Source organism: Pagrus major, chromosome 5, assembly GCF_040436345.1.
Source record: "Pagrus major chromosome 5, Pma_NU_1.0".
Taxonomy (NCBI): domain Eukaryota; kingdom Metazoa; phylum Chordata; class Actinopteri; order Spariformes; family Sparidae; genus Pagrus; species Pagrus major.
The window spans coordinates 11,039,307-11,052,828 of NC_133219.1; the positions used below are offsets into that span (position 1 = coordinate 11,039,307).

Below are 13,522 nucleotides of genomic sequence, written 5' to 3' on the forward strand. Positions count from 1 at the left end.
GTGAAACCAATAAGATTAAATCGGACAAAGAATTTTTTTTTCTGTAAGTGTATCATTAAGATTTAACTCCACAGATTGGGAAAGGGGGCTCCGCAGGAGAAGAGGAGCGTAGAGTGAGAGGGGCAGCGAATGGGAGCAGGGTAGGGGCGCTAATAGAAAGCTGGGAAGCGGCGAGAGAAAGAGGAGAAAGTGGACAGCAGGACATTGAAAGAAGACGCACCGGCGACGGCGGTTAGCAGCAGAGGAGCAGCTTTCCACCTGGACGAAACAAGCCACCGACGAGGCAAGTACAGTGTTTATTTCTCACTTCTCCTACGCTACACACGCAGGGCTCTGAGCGCAGGGCTGAATTCTCTGAGCCACGCCACATGACCGTTAACTTCGGAGCGTGTAGCCGAGCCGGACAGTGTCACAGTCACAACTTTGTAACAAGTGAGCAGTCGCATCTTTCCCCCCAAATCATCCCCGATGATCGAGACTGGTTTCTCCGTTTTCCAGCTGTCCTCAGTGATTTGTACAGCCGACAGTGTTATTGCAGGCTGCCTGTAGTACCGCTGGACATGGGAGCTGTTTTTTTTTTTTTTTTTTTTTACACGTGCCGTGCACCTCACCTGCGAGGCTATTTGTTGTTTGAACACATAATGAAAAGATCGATAGCGGGCTGTTTGTCTCAGCGATAGTGTCACCGGATTAAAAGGCTGATCAAGGGGAGCAGCCGTTGCCCATCTTTTACGCTGCTTTCAAAGTGCCACTTTAGGCGCTACACAGCCAGATGCAAATATTATAGATCGGCGCAAAATCTCCTGAAACCGGTACGAACACATTAGGTGGTGAAAAAGGGCTGCAGAGAGGAAAACGCAAGAGGACATACAGTGTGATTTATCAAAGCAGCATTATTGATGGAAAGGGACTGCAATGAAAAGTGATATAAAATAAATGATGCAGTGATGTAGGCCAGGTTAAGTTAATCCAGGACAAACTGCACGTCAATCAGCTTTGTAAAATAGCCTTACATAATAACATTTAACTTAATCCTCCTCTGGGTGCGTAAAGTTCATGCTAATTAATAATTTTACCTGAGCCAAGGAGGCTAATTAAAGTATTAAAGTATTCTGCCTTATTCCTATTTGGACAGCAAAATACGCACGTCTTCACAATGTGTTAAATTATTGGAAACACCTAAAGAAAAGATATAATCACAATATTATTGAACATATCTTTCAGGTAATGGCTGTATTTGCGCATTAGCAGCCGTCCTACATATACTGCAGTGTAATGCTTTGCAACACATAATTAATGACGTTGGAATATTTAAATTCAATCTGACTTTTCCTGTTTTAATCCAAATTGAATAATCCACTAATAAATTATCTATGAGTGTTTAAATTCCCCTTGCATGATAGTTTTGTCAAAGGACCTCATTAGTTAAACATTCATATGTAGACAGCAACAGTTCTGTCAGATCTGTGATCAATAACTTATGCTCTTTTTACACGTGCAGTAGGACGAGGTATTCTCACGAAATGCAGCTTCAGTGCAGCTGAAACCAACAAGCAGCACAATCAATTGGGAAAACAGTGAGGTCAGAAGTGCAAGGCCCCCCAATAAAACAACGCACGACTCCAGGAACGCGTTTTTAGAGCATTTTAAAACGACACAGATTCACAAATCATCGAGGGGTCTGTTATCAATGATTGTGTGTGATCACGTCAGCGTTATAACAATAGCATATACTAAAAAGACAGCGTATGAGCTCAAGAGAGGTTGCTTCTCTTTTCCAGGGGGCCTCAGCTCAAAACGCCTCCTGTGTACACACTGTGTTCTGCTCCTGGACGCCGGGTTACAGGGCCACATACAGCTGATGCTGATCGCTGACACCTCAACGCCTGTCTGGTAAATTTAAATAATTTAGAAGTAAGTGATGAACACCTTTATCCGTGGAACTATGAGGGGTCGTCACACAGTGTCTCCATGTTGGGTCCAGGCTATTTGTTTGAATAGCAGACACTGATTAATAGTCAAATCGAGCATGTGTGGCAGAAACACGCAGCTCCAAACCCTCAAAATGACTTTACACGTGTTGGACTGCGCTCCTGTGGAGTATAGAGACGTTTGTCAGTAACTTTATTTTCATTAACAGTGAAGGAAACTTATTTACAAAGTAAGCACTTGTGCGCCACTGACACGGTTTCACCTGTTATTTAGTGTAAACGCACATTTGTAGATTATTTTATATTGTTTTCGACATTTTCAGAGCACATATGATGTGGCATTGAAAGGCAATGAAGCGAATACAAGTTATAGATGTATACTATCCAACAGGATGCATGTCATATTGACAAAGACTACATTTAGAGCACGTTATTCCCTTGTCTATCTTTCAACGATATGTTTTTAGTCTCATTTGTTTTTACAAATGGGCTTCCGGATAATTTGCTCCCTCGATGGAAGCAGTAACCCTGCAGTGTCATATTGATTAATGCTGTTTTAGTTGAGCAACAAGGGCCAATTATTATTGTTATTATTTTTTTTCAATTAACTCGAAATCGTCAAAAATAAAATGGGATTAAAGCCTTCGACCTGCTTGGAACAACAGTGACTGTGACCTGGTTTTATGAGTGAGAAACTATTACTGCAGTGAAGTTAGTGTAACTTTCCTCAACACCTCTTAAGCCTATAAAAAAGAGGCTGATTCTCACCGTGCGCTCTCCGCTGAACACCGAACAAACATTAACACTCATATTTCTGCGAGTCCTAATTAAAAAAAAAAAAAAAAAATCAAACTGATTTTCGTGTTTGAATTGGAGGTTTTGTTGCTTTGAGTGGTTGTGTGTTGAAAAAAGGGAGGAGGGGGGTGAAGGGTGTGTGTGTGTGTGTGTGTGTGTGTGTGGGTGTAGGGGGGTGGGGGTGCTGGGGGTAGCTTCTTTTTGTCCAAATCTGATCCCCAAATTATTCTGGGGGCTCAGATTGGTGTGAAAGGGACGAGAAGGTCACTTGAAATCGCCTTTTATCCGCTGGCTTTTTTTTTTCTATGGATCAGCAACTTTCAATAGACATAATCTAATCGCTCTTAATGGAAAGGCCATTCGTGAGAAATAGTGGAAATATCGTTGAGCCTATAGACCACAGGCATTTAAGCATTTAACAGGCAAAGAGTTCACAAAATAGCATGGGTATTAATTATTACTGACAAAGTGTCTCCTCAAAACAGGGAAAGTTGAGATCAGCTGGAAACAGCAGTGTGTTTATTCACTATGTGTATTATATAACCCTGTTAATTTCGATAATTAATCATATTGATGTGTGATTTTTTAAAGTTATCGTTTTGCCCTAAAAGGACTTTAATCTAAGTGTAAAACTGCGCTGTCCTACTGCGTGAAGCATCCTAGTTTGTATGCAGATATGATTGTTTATTCCTTCATTATTTTTAATATGGCCGCGCGTCTCCAGAGATTTGAGATCCTTCTGTTTTAGACGTGATGAATGAAAGTCTCTTTCCAGGGTTTTTTTTTTTTTTGCATTCCCTGACTATAATTGAGGACAATAACTGCGATGACTTCCCCCAATTAGACTTGAGGTTGGAGTTAAGTTAGAGGGACTGTCAGTTTAAGCTATGGGGCAATGGCTTTATTGCTCACTAACCATCATTTCTTTAGAGCCTATGTGCTAATTACTTTGGATGGTCCCAGAGACGCAGATTATAAATCCATTAGCACCCAAACCCTCGCGGTTCCGCAGTGCAAACACTGTAATTTTGCAGCACACCAAAAAACCAAACTTTAAGTACCAGAAGCTGGATGAAGGGAAACAGCTTTTCAACAGCGCGTGTGTACTTGTTAGGGATCCACTGTGAGAGGAAGCCATGGCGCATATCAATCAAACACACAGCAAACTGAGCACAACTGAAAATGAACTGACAGGCGAAGATGTCTCGTCAGAGGGGTCTGACTGTCAGTGACCGGTGGTTCGGCTTAAAAACGGCCTGTTTGTATCACTGCATCACACATGATCAACACAATTTTAATAACGCGGCTGCTATTTTTACGCAACTTTGGGAAATCATTTATTCTTATTCCCAAAGTGGCCGTGAAACATCCGGGGAGCGACGCAGCCTTAAGGAATAAAAAGTGAATTAAAATAAGACTTAATACCTGTTTGACTGCGTTTAGAGGAGGCAACACAAAAAAAAACCGGGGGTGCGCGAAGGCATCTCACCCTTTAAGTAATTTATTTCGGGGAAACCGGAGGGCAAAGGTGGAATTCTTGAGAAATTCAACAAGGATAAGGGAGCTTTAGGAATTCTGCACGCAGATTACCTTTCATCCCATCCTCACATTATCCGACAACACACAGTAGAAATATAGCTCTGCGACAAAAGGGCGAGATTACCCTCCGACACAGAGGAGTGCAAAACAATTTTTAAGAAGTATTGCGATTATTAGGGGAGCGGAGAGGGAGAGAGGAGAGGAGAGGAGAGGAGGAGGAGGAGAGAGGAAGAAGGGGGGTCAACACAGTAGAGGAGTGATTCCCTGTGTGCTTTTAAAGGGAGACACACAAAAAAGGATGACATAGCTCACCGTTCAGTGTCCTGACTCTGTCCTAGTGTTATACTGGGTGATGGATCACCTACAAAAAAAAAAGTTTACCCTCCTTTTTATGTGTGCATAAATATTTATAGTGTGTAAATTCACATTACACAATATGAAAGAGAGCAAAGCTAGGATAATTAATATGGATGTATGTACAGTTTAGTGCTCTTTGTCTTTGCTGACTTTTAACAAATTGCTGTGTACACTTTTGGTTATGATGCCTGTGCAGTGATCGCAGACACCAGGTCAGAGTTTCACCCCCTTACGGTTTAACTTTTGCTTTATAACTAACTGAGTGGCATCACATGAGCGCTGCGTTATATTTCCCCTGTTTTTTTTTTTTCTTCTCCACAAAAACTAACACACAGCAGGGGCTTAATTAGAAATGTAGTGTAGCTGAACCATCAGCAAGCTGGAGCTGAGAAAGACCGAGCACACAGTCTAGTTTACATCAGTATCAGGGAGAACAGGAAATTATTTCCCCACAAAACTCTCACAGGCAGTTTGAGCAAAAAAAAACCATATTTATTTACTTATGTTTAGCAACCATGAAAATATTTAGTGACATAAATGAATCTATACAGGGAGGTAAAGCTGCAAACAAGGTCCTAAACAACTGTGAAATACTATTTATTATAACGCTAAAATATAGAACAATGTAGCAAACACAGAAATTGTGTGAAATGTATTTTTTATTATATCAAACATTTAATTGAAATCACTGTTAAAAATATTCAAATTACAAGATACCCTCTCTCTTTCTCTCTCACACCTACACACACACACACACACACACACACACACACACACACACACGCACACACACGGACAAAACCCTCTGGAGATTTTGTGTATTTTCATTTTGAAGGGTGTGTGTCTGGTGTTTGCATGTGTGGGCACATGTGTGTAAAGAAGGCAGCGAAGTGAAGGTGTGAAGGTGGCCTGTGTTTAGTGTCCAGACCTGGCAGATTGTGACCTTATCAATGTGAAACTCTTAAGATAAATTATTCATAGCACCTGTTTGATGTCTCCGGCCAAAGAATGACAAAGGTGTAAGATTTGAGATCTCGAAGCCATGAATATCACTTACTGTGCTCCCTTTTTTCCTTTTTCTTTTTTGTTAAAGAGCAGAAAAAGAAGCTGAATTTTAAACAACTGAGAATGAACAATTTGTTTCTTTAACAGGGGGGATGCAGACCGGAGAGCAGCCATAGATAGTAAGTGTATGCTAATATCTTACTGATACATACATTCAGCTAAACTGTATCTCAATCTACCATTTTCAGCATGCAATGTGTGCCATTGTCTGAATGTCACGTGACTCACAGGTGTCCAGCGATTATGTCGGTCACTGAGGCGGGCCACCCGCATTGTCGCTGCCTGGTTTACCCTCACCTTAATTTGAAACCTGAAGCAGAGATTTTGTGTGAGTGATTCACCCGAGCTAACCTTGCCCTTTGTAACTGAGTTTGTGTTGTGTCTCCTCACAGGCAGAGAGCGGCATGGCGGCCCCGGCGTTTGGAAACACAGCGGGATGTGTCAGTGTGGTGCAAGGACTGACACAGGGATGAGATGTAATTTATGACGAGTGCTGTTTGATTATAGGACAGCGACGGTGATACCGCTACTTAGCACGAGTGCTGGGATCACTGACATGACAGCCCTGCACCGACAAGCTCACTGTATTTAGTCATATAAGTGGTTAATATAACATTAACTGTACATTTGTAGTCCGTCTCTGAATACACTGCTGATCTCTCTTTTTACTGCTCAGTCCAGATGTAGTTTTATCATTAAGTACATTACTGGAGTGTGTGTTTATTAAGTACGATTCAGAGCTACTCAGAAATGAGTCCAAGCATCCTGGGGCTCAAATTCTTTCTCAATGGTTTGTTTTGGAAAAAGACCATAGAATATTTTTTGGGAAACTGGCAGCTGTTCCTCTCATAGCTAGAGGTCAACATAACACTCAGTATTAATAAAACAAATAAGACTGGGATGGATATTAATGATGATATATACAGATGTCCGGCGCATGAGTTTGAATTATGTGTGAGCATGCTGAAGGAGAGACACTCTCACAGATACTCTCACACATGTTTATGTGTTGACTTGTGTGTGTGTGTGTGTGTGTGTTCGCGATAGCCGAGTTCGTTTCCCTCAGATGTTCCCTTTGACCTTTGACCCCGCAGTTGGGGTCAAGCCCTGACAAATGAGATGGTCGAGTTCTGGCCAGAACTGCAAACATTCCACAACAATCTTCTGTCCTCCTCCTCCCCTCTCCTCATATCCGTCATTCCTCACCCCTTCACTCCTCTCTCAGTGTGCCTCTTCCACGACTTAAGAGCGAGTCAGAGAAAGTTCTCATTACAAACAAACATGCTTTATAGTATTTGCTGTGGGAATCTTAAAGCACACACCCTTCAAATTAAGAATTACAACATTGGTTAGATTTAATATCCCCCGACATCTGCCTTGTTCACAGAAGAAAAAGAAAACAGAAGAGTGTGATCTTAGAGGAGAGGCTGGGTTAAAGATTTGGATATTGCAACCCCGCAACTTTGAAAGCACACTGTGTGTGTTTGGAAAGCTTGTCAGTGATGTCAAGGATGAGAAATGTTGCAGTGTGGTTTTTTACACACGCTGCTGGCTCTAGCATTTCCGGCAACATTTCTCACTCTGCCTCCCTCACACCATCCGCTCTGCTGCAATATCCCCACATTTTTCCATCCTTTCACTTCTTCCTCTCCCCTCTCTCCCTCCCTCCCTCCCTCCCTCCCTCCCTCCCTCCTTCCTTGTTCGCCTTCTCTCCGCTCTCTGACCACTCTTACCCTTCCTCTCTGCCGCACCACCCTGCCCAATCTCAGCCTCTCCCTCCCTTCTCCGTCCTCCCAGCACATTCACCCCCCCCCCACCCTCCTCTCTTTTCCTCCACCCACTATTTTCTCAGATTTTCTAACATGCCGTTCCACAGAATGCTACCACCTGTGTCTTTAGGGAGAAAAGGGGGGCTATTGGTATTCCTCTTCGGGAAGCTGGTTAAGGTAAGTGGCACCCTCTATTACAATGACACGGCAAATAATGGTTCTGCTTGTAGTGTTTCTGTATTACCTTTTTTTTTTTTCATGGAATGACCCCGGCTTCCTAAGCATCACCACCCTCCATCAGAGCTCTAGCTACAAGTCACTGCTGTAAAAACACACACAGTCACTATCGATGAACGTCAGCCGAGCAGCACGCAGCGCCACAAAAGGAGCCTGGAGACCAACAAAGCTGGCTGATACGGTAACACTGAGTGGATCATGCTCTTGAACTTGCTTTCATAATGATGTAATATTAATAAAGGCAATGCAACACAGCAAAGATCTTAATAAAAACACATCAATCCCGATATGCGTGTATGTGTTTTTTTCTCTCTCTTCACTCCCCGTCGAATTGTGATACCATTTGATGTCGGCTGTTATGTGATTCATCTGAGGGTACAGCTGCTTCACATGGATCTTGGCCTGGACAGGACTGTTTCCTCACAGGGCAGCTCATCACGTGACACAATCACACGGATAGATCTGAGCTCTAATTGGCCGCTCGCTGGCGCATCACCGTGGCAAATCTGGGTGCATGTATACAGCTCTCTGCTTTGAATAGTAAAATGGTGGGTTGTGTTTTGCCTTCTGAGGCGAGAGGGCAGTGAGTTCAGTGTACATCTGGGGGTGGGGAATCAAGGGGCTGTTGCTATGATGATCTACAAAAGAATATGTCATTACTAGGACAATGCACACGGCTCTGCAGTTGAAATGAAACAATGCAATGCCCCACAGTGAAGTTACGCAGCCAGGATGGTAAGAAAGGAGGTTTCAATTACTGCAGGGCTCCAGCATCTTCCTGATTCCTCTTCCTCAACCTCATGCCCCCGTTTCTCCCTCCATTCATTCACATCCAAGTTATGTCCACGCATTAATGACCGGTTGGCTGCCTGTATGTTGAGTGTAAATAAATAATAAAGCTCTCCTATCACTGTCATCACCGCCAGCCATCAACTCGTTGGGGTTAAAGCAGGCAGCAAACGACAGGCAACATGGAAAATATGTGTAGGCGTATGTGTGTAATCATGGCCATGTCCATGGTGCAGTTCAGCCGATTGTGTTTACGTCCCTCTCCTCCTCCTCCCGCTCTGTATGTCCACAGGCGGCTCAAGGATGTAAAGGAAGGGCTCAGAGCCACTTGATTCCCTGCCACCACCCACCGTTACCCCAGTGTTACCGGAGTGTGGATGTCTGCCCCTGTCCCCCAGAGCCTCAGTCCCGCTCTCCCCCACCCCTCAACAACCAACACGCACCCACCTACCCAGCCTCCCGACCCCCAATCCCTCCACCTCCCTGCCTCGCTCCCTGATTCAGTGTGTAAAAGCGCCCCCTGAATGATGGATTACTGTGTCACCGCAGCCTGCGAAGGATTAATTTGTTTCATTGATTTCTCTTTAGGCAGAATGCCAGCGTCTGCCGCTTCCCACCTTTTCCCCAAGACTCGCAGCTGTAATAGACGGTAATGGCCTAAGACAAATCAACCCGTTTCTTGTAAAAATAGCAGCAAATAACCCTCCCCACCCTCCAGCCTGCACTCTTCTCGGGAACACATCGGGGAGTGGTGGTGGTGGGGTATCAGGGGGTGTTCGATTCATTCTCATCCTCCATCTCTATCAGTCTATCAGGCTATCCTTCCACACCACCGTCCCTCCTTATCCTGTTCTGAGCCAGAGGAGACCATCCAGTCACTCTAACAAAGCCATAAGTCTGCCGTACTTACAGCTCCCTCTCAGGCCTCACAATGGATGGGTAATGACAGCGCTGTCTGGAGGGGGCTGTGGGAGTTGGGCCATTCTCTCCAGTAATGGAAGCAGTTACTGCCATTCCCTATACACCTGCAGGAACAGCTAACTGTTAACCACTGTGATCTATGGCGAGGCCTTACCGCGCTAGGCTAAGGTTGAAGGGTTGTAGTGACACCTCTGAATTAGGGCATGTCTGCACGACATCTTTTTTCTGTCTTTGCTTCAGTGCATGAAGGTATTCTACTGTATGTGGAGAGCTGTGGAAAAGCATTGTGGTTATTTATAAACAAATGTGCACCAATGAATCAGGTTCAGCTCTTAGCACTGCAGACTGACAATCCGGCATACCTGACACTCACTGATTTAACGTAGACATAAGATGCTGCCACATCTTTACTACCCTGTCACTGCTTTGAACGATGGGAAACCCAAACTGCCTGTAACATTAAGCACACCACTACAGGCTGACTGTCCTCGAACGCTTTCCAATCCCACAGAGATTTACGAGCAGAACCAGATCCATTAATCCATTGTTGATTTGCTGTGGCTGCCCTGCGGGGTTTTTGGGATCAGATATCATACAGTGCTGAAACTCACGCCGCTGTGCAGCAGGGTAGACTTTAACACCCTGACCGGTGCTGAAAACGCTGCACCAAGCATTAGGAAATTAAACACAAGCCAGTGTTTTTTCTAGTTTCACATTTGAAATTCCTGCATGTCTACAGACATATGAACTTTTGACAGAAAACACTGTCAGTTACATTAAAAATGACAACTAAAAACCAGAGTGACAATCCATAGAGGGCTCAGTACGAGTGAATTAGAGCTAGTACACAATGTGATAATGACCCCGGCTGCAGGGAAATCTCATCAGCTCCCTGCAATCAATTTAACAGTGTTTACAAAGCCACAGACTGAGGTTTGTGCTCGGGGACAGAGCAGTGGTCACCTGGTGCTCCACTAGATCCCCCTGCTAAGCTGGCCTCTCCTGGGTAAACCTCCACAAAGCCTCCTCATGTCTGACACCACCAGGTCCTTCAAATACTGCTCTCAGACAGAGGATTAGGTAATCTCACCATGATACTGTCTTTTTCTCTATTTCTATCACTTTTTCTTCCTCATTGTCACCCTTTTCTCTACCCTTGCATTCTCATACCTTACATCCTCCCTCTCTCTCTCTCTCTCTCTCTCTCTCTCTCTCTCTCTCTCTCTCTGGCCTGTTGAAGTGCTTGTACTACTCAGGGCACATCTATCCTCAGGGGTCCTTACATTCTTAAGTGCCTCCAGAAAAGGTTAGCTGGCAGGTAATTGTCCAGCTGTGGTCGGGCTTATCTTAATTGTGGGTGCTTCAGTGCAAGCTACACTTCCTTTGATGAAGAGACTTACAGTATGAGGAGGACAGAGATAGGAGGACGGGATAAGAAAAGGATTTCTCATTTTGAAAGTGTATATGATATTTTTCCTTTGGTCGTTTGTTCTTTGCAGCCAGAGATGAGCATTTGTAATTTGAAAATATAAAACGTTTTTCGGATATGACATAATATTTTTATTTACATATTTTTGTGTCGTTGTGTCTTTTCTGTGCTTCACTGGATGGTTTCCATTTTAACACACTCAATATTTGTTTTTGCACATGTATGGTAAAAAAGCAGTGCTGGCCTTACGACGGCCAAATGACTAGCTCTTCAGCCATGCTAAATCTATACTTCTATTAGCCATCTGATCATATGTGTGTGTGTGTGCGTGTGTGTCGATAAGAAGCTTTAGGGGGGTTAGTGTTTGCATTGCCCCAGTCAAAGGTCATGACTGACCAATAAAATATTTCCAGAGCGCCATCAATAACTCCGACATGCAGACTAATACAGTATGGGATTGCGGGTAGGGGGAGGAAGCCTGCTGTGCTTGCTCCGAGCAGAATGGATGAACAAGAGGCCAAAAGGTTATTGGACAGACTTCGGCCCCCTGCCCCTGCACCCTCTCATATGTGCATTTGATAGCGACAGGGGCAATTATAAAGGTATACTTCAGACAGGTCAAATGGGAGAGGGCAAAGTGCAGAACCTTTAAAGCACTGGCCGGAGTCAAAGGTTAGGATGGACATAGGACATCATAGCATGCTGCTGGGCAAGGGGTAATGGAATCAGGGCTATAAAGACACAGACTGATGAGCAGGATAAAACAGATCTTATCTTCTTTTCATTTATGTAATACTGTCATAGACAAAGAAAATTACACAAGCCACTCCTGATCAAAATCTAAAATTATGGCATTAAATGGTGCTTGACTACAGAGTGGTGTGCATGTGTGTGTTTAAATACTGTTTGTTGTCTGAGGAACTATCAGGCTTCACTACTATTAAATATGAATAGCACAAGGTCAGGGAAGGTCATGGCATGCATTTAGCACCAGTGACCAATGCCAAATGTAAAGGTCAAAGTGGAATTGCCTGAGTCGGAGCAATACAACGTTTGCCCGTCCACATTTATGCATCCCATTGGCAGTGATTTATGGAGGAAGATAAGCGTACGGATGGGAAGAAAACACTCTCTTTCTCCTATCCCGTCAGACTCGGTAAATACACTACTCACTCATATCAATCACCATGTCACAGTGAATCGCCACTGTATGCTTCCTGCTTAGATTAAAAACTGCCTTTGTCTTGCTCTGCCTTCTCCCTCCAGCTCTGGGGAACACACTGGCGGTATTGTTGCTATTTCACAAGCTCTGTATTAGCATTTCAAACCGCTGTGGTACAAAAGTAGTGAGTATGTTCAAAGTCAGTGGTATGCTTTAGTTACATGGCATCCTTCATGGAAAGATTCCATACTGTATCAATCATACACTATAGATGTCAGGTCCTCAATAGATCTCTACAATGCTGAGGAGAAAATGCTATGCTTTTTTACAAATGCTGTTATGTGACAAAATGCTTTTTTTTTAACTCATATAATATTCCCCCACTTCTGTTCATTTCTAGGCCCTGTAGAGACTGTGGTGCTATTTTATTCTCTTTTAATGGGTTTTCATGCATTTGGTTTGCATTAGAAAGAAAAAAAAAGAAACGTTCTCCACGCTGTTACTTTGATCAGAATACAGGGCATTTAAAAGATTGCAGGTTGGAGCAGGTTTTATGCTTATAAAACACATCACTGCTGATTACAATCAATTCCCCATCCCCTGTCCTCTGCAGGACAACATTCCTGTTCTGCAGCCAGACGGCCTGTTTGGCATTTTGCAGAAGCAGCCACTCTGGGGGTGCCTTGACTGGGCCAGCGATTAACTCTATATCCCTGCTTTCAGAATTTTGTAGGCCTCTTGAACATGAACATGTTCCTCATGTCCCTTTGGCTCCTTAAATGTAAAAACCAGCCTGTAACTGGTGCACCACAGCTTTCGCAAACTACCCCCAAGTGGTTCAGAAACCAGCCAGAGAAAAGTCCAAAAAGAAAACATGCTTTTGAACTGCCGGCCAAAGCGGAAACATGGTCTAGTAAGTTGCCTTTTTAACCTGAACCATAAAGACCAATTTTTCCTTTCCTCCAATAGTAATAAATACGCTCCTTTCCTTTATTACACATATTATGTTTTTCATGGTAAGATCAAAGGGCGATAATGCGTGACACCATATGCACCAGTGTATATTGCCTGACACTTTCTGTTTAGTTTTCCATCAGTCTGCATACAACTTCAATATGACAAAAAACCTCTTTAACACCAGAAAAAAGTGCAGTAGCGAAAGTATAGAATGTTCCTCCTCTGGAAATCATATCAATTTCACTGCATCGACTGTAGAGGTCAGCTTTGAGGATCAGATTCTTACCATTTTAATACCAGCGATGACATTTCCCTGCACACCGGCCATTACAGCACCTAGCCCTCCCTCCCCGTGAGAACAACAGTTCTAAAGGCCGTTTATATACGGGACAAGTTCTGTGCGATCTGTCACATTCATCTCTATTTCCCATTCACCACGGGGCATTTGAACCACATCAGAATCTATTACCACCATGCAGATTCAGCCCCCGCTGACAATACAAATCATGATAAGATGGAGCAGTGACTCCATAAACACCCTCGCTTGTATATCACATCATATGAGCTGGGC

The 13,522-nt window shown here is 43.6% G+C and overlaps 1 long non-coding RNA gene across 1 annotated transcript; it reads left to right on the forward strand.

The window, feature by feature from the left end:
* LOC140995539 (uncharacterized) lies at positions 1-7,973 on the forward strand. The gene is made up of 3 exons (XR_012178784.1): positions 1-283; positions 5,775-5,806; positions 6,080-7,973. It is a non-coding gene; the product is annotated as an uncharacterized lncRNA (long non-coding RNA).
* Positions 7,974-13,522: the final 5,549 nt, after the last annotated feature.